Here is a 9,454-nt window from a genome sequence, read left to right as displayed (position 1 = left end):
GAGACACTGAAGTCCTCTAAATCATTATTGCTTATTAGGGAAACTTTTGTTTTCACTGCTGCTGGATGACAGTTCATTTTAATTTTGCTTTCTGAGGATCCTCTCCATCAATGACCTGCAGTCTGCGTAAGTGGGAATATAAAGCAATTGACAAAAAATCAATATTAATTCAGGATTGTGTTGGATTTTTTCCTCTATTTCTAACAGGTATTTATCAGGTGTTATTGATGCCTTGAGAAGCCTGACCTGGAATAGAGATTACACAGAGCTAAGGGAATAAAACAGATATTATTAAAAGGCCTTAAAGGATACACCTTGGGTAGTACAAAAGCCTGGCCAGGGCTACACCCAAGATGGATCCAAAATGGTCACAAGGTCTCACACTTTTATAAATTTTGGTCCATTTGTGTATTAGGGTTAATTGTCTGATTACAGTTTCAGATTATGAAGTCCCAATCCTTCTTGTTTTCTCTCTTCAGCCCACCATTGTTTGTGCTTTTGGGCCTGAAACTTTTAACGCTTGTCCTTGGTCTCAAGCTGGGAAAGGATTTGTTTTGTCTACCCATTCTGTGAAGAGAGCTGACTGACACTTAATGTGAGGTGAGCAAGTTGTTTTATTGCTTCCAGCCTCAGTTTCCCACGGTTGAAAAAGAGATTTTTGGTATTATCTCCCTTTAGAGCATACCTTGCTACCTGTTTCATAGAAGTGTGTACTAAAAGTTTAGCCCTCTTTGTTGCATCCAGATAATGGTTTTCCATTAGCTATAACCAAAGGGGAAAAAAGGCCCATCATCCACGGAGGCTGAGCATGGAGCTTCTCTCTCATCAGTGAGAGGAGAGGGACAAGGTCAAGGCTGCTGTGCATATCTGCCTCTGCATGACATGCCTCTGAGAGGGATGGAAGAGTTTAGTTGCCAGGGCTGTCAATCTGGCACCTTTAACCAGGTATCTATAAAAAAAGGGGGGAAAATGATGAGCCATCAGTCTCAGGTGCTTCATGAGTGCTCTTGTTTGCAATGGTCCATAGCTTTGGTCTGCTAAGACCAATTCTGTTCATCCTCCTGCCTGCCTAGCAGATGAGCAAAATTACTGACAGCAGAAATATTCTGAAATAGAGGATATTAAGCAAGCACACAGATGATTGATGTCTGCTGTTCTCCCAGTGGAGTTATCACTTATGTGATTTAAGTTCACTTCAGTGACATTTCTGCCCTTGAGGATTTCTCTCCTCCTTTGCAGAGCTGTGTGCACTTTACTTGAAGTTTTGTAAACAGCTGTGGGGAAGGATCTTCCAGTGCAGGACTGTGTTTCCATCAGTGTCACAGGCATCAGTCGAGGAGGGTTTTTTTCAGTGAGAGCAAATGTCACAAGCATCCCAATGGCTGAGTTAGTTCTCTGCTATTCATTTTACCAAAGCTCAGGTACTCATGTCAGGCTGTAGACCTCTCAGCTGTCTGAGAATCCACAACTTCACCTCACTCTGAAACAGCAGTTTTTGTCAAAGGGGAGTCAGGCTGACTTCACAGATAAAGGCAATGGTAGATACTGGGGGAGATCTTTAGCTCTGAAAGGCGTTTCCTTCAAAAATTTTTCTGGCTTTAAGAACACACTGCTGGGGTGGCATTTGTGGAGGTTACCCATAACGTGGCTGATGAGAACAAAAAAGAGGCAGAGGAGCTATTCCTGCTATATCGGCCAAGACAAGAAATAAACCCATCTTCTTACATCAACGTATGCATCAAAGCCTATCATGAGATAAATAAAGTAAGCTCATACAGTATCAAACTAGAAAAATGTGATGTAACAGCTTCATTATCATATTTATGTCTTCCTAATTGCACTCTGCTGAGATCACTTGCAAGCCTAGCATGTATTTCTGTATAATAGGATCAAGTGCATTTGATCTTAAGCTGTTTTCAACAGAAAACTGAAATGAAAGGTGAGAATCAGAAAAGAGCATGAAAATTATTGCCTAACTTTAATAGTAAAAGTATTTTCCCCTAAGAAAACTTTCCTCCTGCAAATGTGTGACCCATTTTCTGGAATCCATCTGTATATTTGTAACATGCTGTGGGAGCTAGGACTGAAGACCGAGGATCTCACAGGCTGGGTTGCCTATATGCTAAGAAAAGCAGCAACTATACATGAGGAAGCAATTTGTGGCAAAGGGAAAATTATGCCTCCTGCATAAACTATAATATTGACAAAAGTAATATTAGTATCTGTACTCAGAGGTCATCTCCAGCCTTGAAATATTTTTGCCTTCTGTGCTCAGTATTGGTTTTAGACACTGGTGATTTTGAGTGAGAGCTGTCCAAAAAAATATATACAGTTCCTCATTTGGGAATGATCAACTCTTCCAGTAAATGGACAGGGAAAAGGATCTGATCTTTATTATAACACGATAAAGTGACACAGAATTTAGGAAAGGATTGTTTCAAACTTCTTGTCACACTGTACTTGTCAGAGACTGACAAGCAAGTCTTGATGGCTTCAAGTGCTGCTTCTAAGATTGAGGTGTATTAGGAAAGCTGCTTTCTCCTGGGCATGAAATTACTCCAAGAGTTGCTAAGGAGATGTATTCCAGTAATCTATGGCCACATGTGCTGCAGATCACTGGCAATTGCTTCAGCAAAAATAACAGCTGCATTAATATTGTGTAAATTCCTCAGAAAACAACTACTTGCTTTATGCAGCAGTTAGAAAAGTGAATTGATTTAATTAGTGGATGCACATTTTGTTGAATGTGTGCATATTATTATTCTACCAATTTCACAGATGCAAACCCTGAGCTCACAAATAAGAAGACATCTTAAGGAATCATGATATCAGTTGTGTGCTCATGCTTTGATTTGCACTGTGGGCTCTCACACCAACAGGATCAAATCCAGCTGAGTCCCAAAGCCCTTGGACACCAGCCCTGGGTGAGTGATCCACCTTGTGAAGAGGCTGGATTTGAGAAATTGGCTGGTGTAGAGGACAGTGGCCCTACAGTGTGACATAACTTCACATTAGAAGCACTGCATCGAGATATGCAGGATAACCTTTCCAAGAGGTCCTTGGCAAAGAAGCTTGTTTCTGGGACAGTGAGTGATGACTGAAGAAAATGAACAGGAAAAGTTAAGAGGAAACATACTAAAGAGTCTTACTGAAGCTTTTTTATTCAGTATTAGTCTTATTCAAAGCTTCAGTAAGTATGAGCATTGCCAGAAAGGTGCAGAGTTCTGGCTTTGGGTGATAGTCCATTGGCTGGATCAAAAAAAGGGTAATGGGTTCAAGATGAAAGAGGGTAGATTAAGATTAAATGTTAGGAAGAAATTCTTCTCTGTGGGGGTGGTGACAACCTGGCACAGGTTGCCCAGAGAAGCTGTGGCTGCCCTGTCCCTGGAAGTGTTCAAGGTCTAGGTTGGACAGGGCTTGGAGCAATCTGGGATAGTGGAAGGTGTCCCTGGCCATGGCAGGGGGTGGAAGAAGATGAGGTTTAAGGTCCCTTCTAACCCAAACCATTCCAGGACCCTGTGATTCCCTGACTCTGTTATTGCTGCCCACTCCAGCTCCCTGGGGGCATCCCAGGGCTGTGCTTCCAGGGATGTCTCCAGCTGAACTTTGCAGTCTGTGCTCCCAGTGTAGCATCCCCAAGTGCTTCCAGGGATGTCTCCAGCTGAACTTTGCAGTCTGTGCTCCCAGTGTAGCATCCCAAAGTGCTTCCAGGGTGGCTGGCAAACTTAAAAATGCCTTGGCATAAGACTACTAAGCTTTATCCTCCCCATAAATTTGTCCAAGGACTAGGAGTGTTTTAAGGCATATCAACCTAAAGAAGTTTTAGAGTGCGCTGGAAAAGAGCTATAGTGCTGCAATTTACAGCCAGGAACATTCACCTGGACAATAAGAATCCTGGTGCATTGAGCTGAAAAATATGCTGCAGTGTATGGTATTGGCTTGTTTGTAATAAACCACTAGCCTGGTACATTTTATTGGTTTTACAGCCATTTATTGTTTTGTTTTCAGAAATACAGTATGTAAGCAAAACTGATAAAATAGTTTATTACATAGCAATTGTTCAAGAAGAGGAAGACCTATCAGAAGAGGTATCTCTTAAAAAAAAATTTAGTGGGTGCCATGCATTAGAGGACAAAATGAAAGGGATGGTTGGAGACCATCACAAGTTCTCCACTGTCATTAGTTGGGCTGGAGAGAGAGTTTTTCACAAGGTCTTGGACAATTGTCTGTGAACTTTATCAGTTGGATCTCAAGTAAGAACACAAAGCAGAAGAACAACATTTACTATTGGTTATTTATGCTTTTATTAAAAGGTTTCAGCTACCCAGTGAGAAAGCAGAGAGAATCAGAGGACACCTCTGAGATCAGACAGATCTCTCAGAGGAGAGCAGCAGTTTGACCCAACACCTATAGCTTTCAGGCTAGCTGTGGTTCTGCTACTCATTCCTTTGGATTCTTCTCTTACAATGTTTGATATGCTTGTTTACATTCAAGTAAACTCTTTAAAACCTTATCTACTTTCTCATGTCTTCTTACTTGGGCAGCACATGAATACAATGCATATGATGAGCTAACAAATCCATGTATACATTTGTAAAATGGGGGACTCTGGATTTCAGTATTTGTGCAGTGAGGCTTGTTAATGAAAAGGATCAATTAGCATCAGCCTCAAAGGACCAAGTCCAAGGAGATGCTCTTGTAAGAAAACCACCAGAGTTCTGATCATTTAAGACAGAGTAGAGTTTACCATGGCTTATGCTGGAGATTTTACCAGAAATCACAAGAAATGTACAAAATAAATGGCAAAATGTTGTATCAAAGCAGTTAAAGACCAGATAGCCTTAGAACCTTTTTTCTCTTCTTTGTCTATGGTTAAATAATTTATGTCAGTCTTCAAGTGCTCCAGAGCAGCTCAGCACTAGTGTCCAGTGTATTTCCAAGAGTAATTTTATCACTCTGCCTCTTCAGCATCCATACACCCAGTGAGGAGCAGCTTTTCCAGGAAACAATGGAGTTTTGTGGTGTAGTGTTTGTCTTTCCAGCCCCATTGAACAAGACCCTCCTCCTTTATATCTCCATGTAGGTAAGAGATCAGCTCTGTTGGTTGGAGCGTGGTGCTAATAACACCAACCTTGTGGGTTCAATCCCCATTTGGGTCATTCACTCCAGGCTTGGACTTGATCATCCTTGTGGGTCCCTACCAACTCAGAAAATTCAGTGATTCTCTGTGAAACAAAATAAAAGAGCATCCAAACAAAAATTCCCTCCATTTCATGGGCTCCCAAAGGTGCAGGTGGTTTTGGTTTCAGAGGTACAGAATGGTCATGGACCATGATCCCTAGCTTTGTACATGCAAATTTGGACTATCAGCCATAGAAGGAATAGCTCTCCCCAAACCATGCCTTTGAGAAACCAGATTCCTTCAACACATGTCAAGTATTTTAGATTTCATCCTGGCCTGAATCAGGGAGGAATGTTTGATGAATACTCAGTTCCACCTGCAGCCTTTCAGCAACTTGAAATGTTCACTGTATCCCATGTCCTATTTAGTCTTTCTGCTCAGCTGTCTGTAATTGAGCAGCTCTTCCCAGCACACCCACTACAGCTTCATCCTTAAACTGCAGGAACGAGTTCCAACCTATTATTGGACTGCTTAATGAGGCCATTCAGGTTGTTTTGGAAGAGTAGTCCTCATCGTCTTGCCCCAGGGATTTAAATAGGCTCATCTATCAAGGCCAAGCCTTGATAATTCCTTTATTTCTGGTGGCATTTTAAATCACAAAGAAACCAGGAGCTTCTGAGCAGGGAAATAACTTCCTGCCATTAGGCAGCACATATCACCAACCAAGAACACTCTTGAAATTTATATTCTTAGCTATGGCACTTGCTCAGAACTAATGAATTGGGCTGGGACAAACAAATCACTTTTTCAAATATTAAATATTTCATCAAAGGATTAGTTTTCAATGATGTGTTTTAGCAGCAAGAGGCTAGGTTTTTTCCTTTTATTTTCTGTGTTTTTACTTAGCTTCCAAGCCCATATGCAATTCTGTATTGCTTTTGCAAACTGTACCTCTTAGAGCTCTCACACCAAGCCCCGTGTTTTAGTATACTCTTCCCTGTGTGCCCACATTCTCTGGTTTCTTCCTTCTCCCTTAAAATTTTTAGCCTGTGAGTCAAAGATTCATTATAGTGAGGAGGGAGCAAAACACTAAACCTTTCAAACCAAAATGAGAGCTTTTCTTTCAAAGAATTAATCTGCATTAGGGTAATAATCAGCAATTATAGGAAGCTGGCGGCATTTCAATAATCATACTCCTATTGTTTTGCTCAGTAGATACTAGTTCACGTTCTAGAGAACTCCTTTATGTACTACTAAGATCATCCTTGTAATATGACAGATTTCCTGACCTTTTCCCTCTTCAAAGGATTTTCACTGAGCATGCTTGTTCTACAGAATAATTGTTGATAGCACTCCCAAACCCCAGGTACTCTCAGTTGAACCTCTAGCAGAGTGAAATTTTTGAGTTTCAGAATGTGAAATTGTCTTGACCCCTGTTGAGAAAATCACTATAGATGGATTTCTTTATAAATATTGTTGTAGAAATAGAAATTTATTAGAAAGGCAGGAGAGGATGATACGGCTCTTTCTTTGGAGTGATTTTTGAGGGGTTTGGAGCTTCCCTTGCATAAGGGCAGGAGGATTGTGGCTGGAAGATAAAATTGACTTACAAAAAAGACAGAGGTTGAAAGCAGTAGAAAGAATATTTATTGTCCAAAAATTCTTATTTAAGCAAGAAAATCAGGTCTAGACTTGATTTAGGATTCAACTAAAGGCTGACAACAGTCTGAATATGGATGGAATTTCAACATGAGATTCATTGCACAATATACTCTAACATATTCATTGCTCAGTATTATTGATGCAATTGGAAATTAACTCACTGGTGTAACTCTGCTAGTGCTGAATCCCATGGTGACATCCAAGATCTCCCCATGAATCTTTCTCCACCATTTTCTCCATGAAGTTCTCAAAATACATCCTGGTGTCAGGTGATATCCCTCTGCAGCCTTGCTCTGTGACCACGGCAGCTTGTTCCTCCTGGCCAGGTTTGCCCTGTGTCCCTGAAGGTGTTTGCCCCATGGACATGTGGTGATGAAAAGTGCACTGAATTCATTTACTTGTGCTTCTACTCCTGGTGCCAGCTCTTGAACTCAAGTACTTCTTTGGTCTTTCTTTGTATTCAAGTTGATTGAGAGGGTTGAGCCATATACAATATTCAAATTGCTTTTATGCATGAAGAGATTTTCAAGAAATCAGTGCACTCTTTGAGTGACATAATTAATACATGAACTGGCTGCCCTTTAAAGACAGCAGTAATGTTCCTTACGAAGACCAATGCACTAATAGTACATTCAGTAATGTACTTTTTAAAAGCTAAATTCTTCATTTTTGGTATTTGAGTAGGACACAGGATTAGGCATGCTGAGCTGTATTTATTAGCAGAAAACTGATTATTATTACTGACCAATCTGCTTTTTAATGATTCAGTGAGCATGTTGTTTTTTTATAGTAATGAATACAGGGCTCTTAATCAGGTGATCTGACAAGTGTGCAGTTTGGCTGGAAAATTACGCTGGACTGAAAGTGGTTTTATGAAGAATAAAAAAGGGGAAAGAACCTAAAAAATGTTGGTATTTAAAGGAGAAAGGGTCAGGAAATGCAGAAGGAACAGAGCATTTCTTTCTGTTTATCATCAGTGTGCAGATATTTGGTCAAAATTCCCTGTTAGTGCCAGAGATACATTATGCCCAACTCAAGACAAACTTCAGGTCTGGTTTTAACATTTTCCACTGAAGGCCAAAGGAGCAGGACTGAAATGTTCTTTACAAGCAGGAGGGTAATATGGTACTGTGAAAGGCCTCTGTAAAAATCAGACGGCTGCAGCTACCCTGAGCTCTGGGGTCATGTTTACCTTCCTCTACTTAAAAAAAGAAATATTTATTTTTACTTTCAGTATATATTTGTCTCATTTCTTACCCACTTATGTGCCCCTAAGGCATCTTAGTCTTTTTACCAACCTGATCTATTTTCTGATACTAATCTTACTTCATATCCCTGAAAGTGCCTTCTCCTATACCCAAGAGCCTGGCCTGGAGGATACTGATGGGTCTTGGGGGCTGCTCTTCACACTCACCACAGTCAAAGCAGATTTTCACACTGACAAAGTCTATGAAAGGAAATAACTGACTTGCACCTGACAACAGTAATTGAATGAGGCTCCATGGAGATTTCTGCTGACTTTGATGGCGTTTGATCAGTCAATAATGAGTCACTGTCACCAGTGACCTTTATCAATGTATAATCTGAAAAATGAATATACTGCTAAAAAATACATCAAACTTCTCTTTTTTGTTTTGCCTTTATTTAGCAGTCTCTCTCCCTACTCTGGTCTCTGTGATTGACTGAAGAGTAGATTGATTAGAGAATTGTATTTCATTCTGTTGATCCAATTGCAAGTGGGTGTCCAGTTCTGAGGTTCAACTTGAGAGTGATTACTCACTTTCCATTACAATTTACTTTATAAAGAAAGCAAGCAAAAACAATTTTTAAAAGAATGATCCAGAGAATTTGTTCATGGAGGACTTAATGTTCTAAGAAGGTAGATGAGAAACTCCCTAGGGAGCAACTTCTAGGACTAACACTACCACTTCTCAAATTCTGGCGTAACATCCGAATTAACACGCCAGCTTTTGTCATGTGCTCCACATTCCATTTGAATAATGAGTGTCAGTCCATGGCTGTTATTTCCCAGGCCACTCACATGCTAAAGACTGACCAAAGGCTCATGGGGTCAGTGTAAAGAACCCCACTGATGCCAGTATGCTTGTATCAGCTTTAACTCCCAGCATTGAGGCCCTGCTCATTGGACACAAATGAATCTAAACAGTGTGTGTTACCTGCAGGAACTACCTTTGACTTTATAAACTTTCTTCTGAGCTTTAGGTGTGAATTTATGCCTCAAGAGAATTTTCACTGAAGCCACTGAAAATTGTGTATAGATAAAACTCTTGGAAACAATAGCTGTCTTTTACATAGGAGGACCAGGTATATCTATTCCTTTTTGTCGTTCCTTCAATTTTCTCCTCTTCCACAATCAATATGCAGATTACTCGATTAGAACTTAATTGTAACAGGTATGTTTTCTTTGTTTGTTATGGGAGAAAAGTGATCAAATATGACAGACAATGGAAACAAGGCGTGAAGGAATTTTCTGCTTTATGTTCTTAAAGAACTAAATGGAGCAAGGAAGCAATTTCAACTCTAGTCTCACAAAAAAAAAAAAAAACCCTTTTTTCCTCCCAGGTTCAGTATTATCTTTATATTGTGCACTGACCTCTTAAAAAAGGAGGTGTGTGCAGCTGATAGAGAATAAGGACCATCAGTGAATCA

This window comes from Prinia subflava, chromosome 16, assembly GCF_021018805.1.
Source record: "Prinia subflava isolate CZ2003 ecotype Zambia chromosome 16, Cam_Psub_1.2, whole genome shotgun sequence".
Lineage (NCBI taxonomy): Eukaryota > Metazoa > Chordata > Aves > Passeriformes > Cisticolidae > Prinia > Prinia subflava.
Note: the sequence above shows the minus strand (reverse complement) of the source record.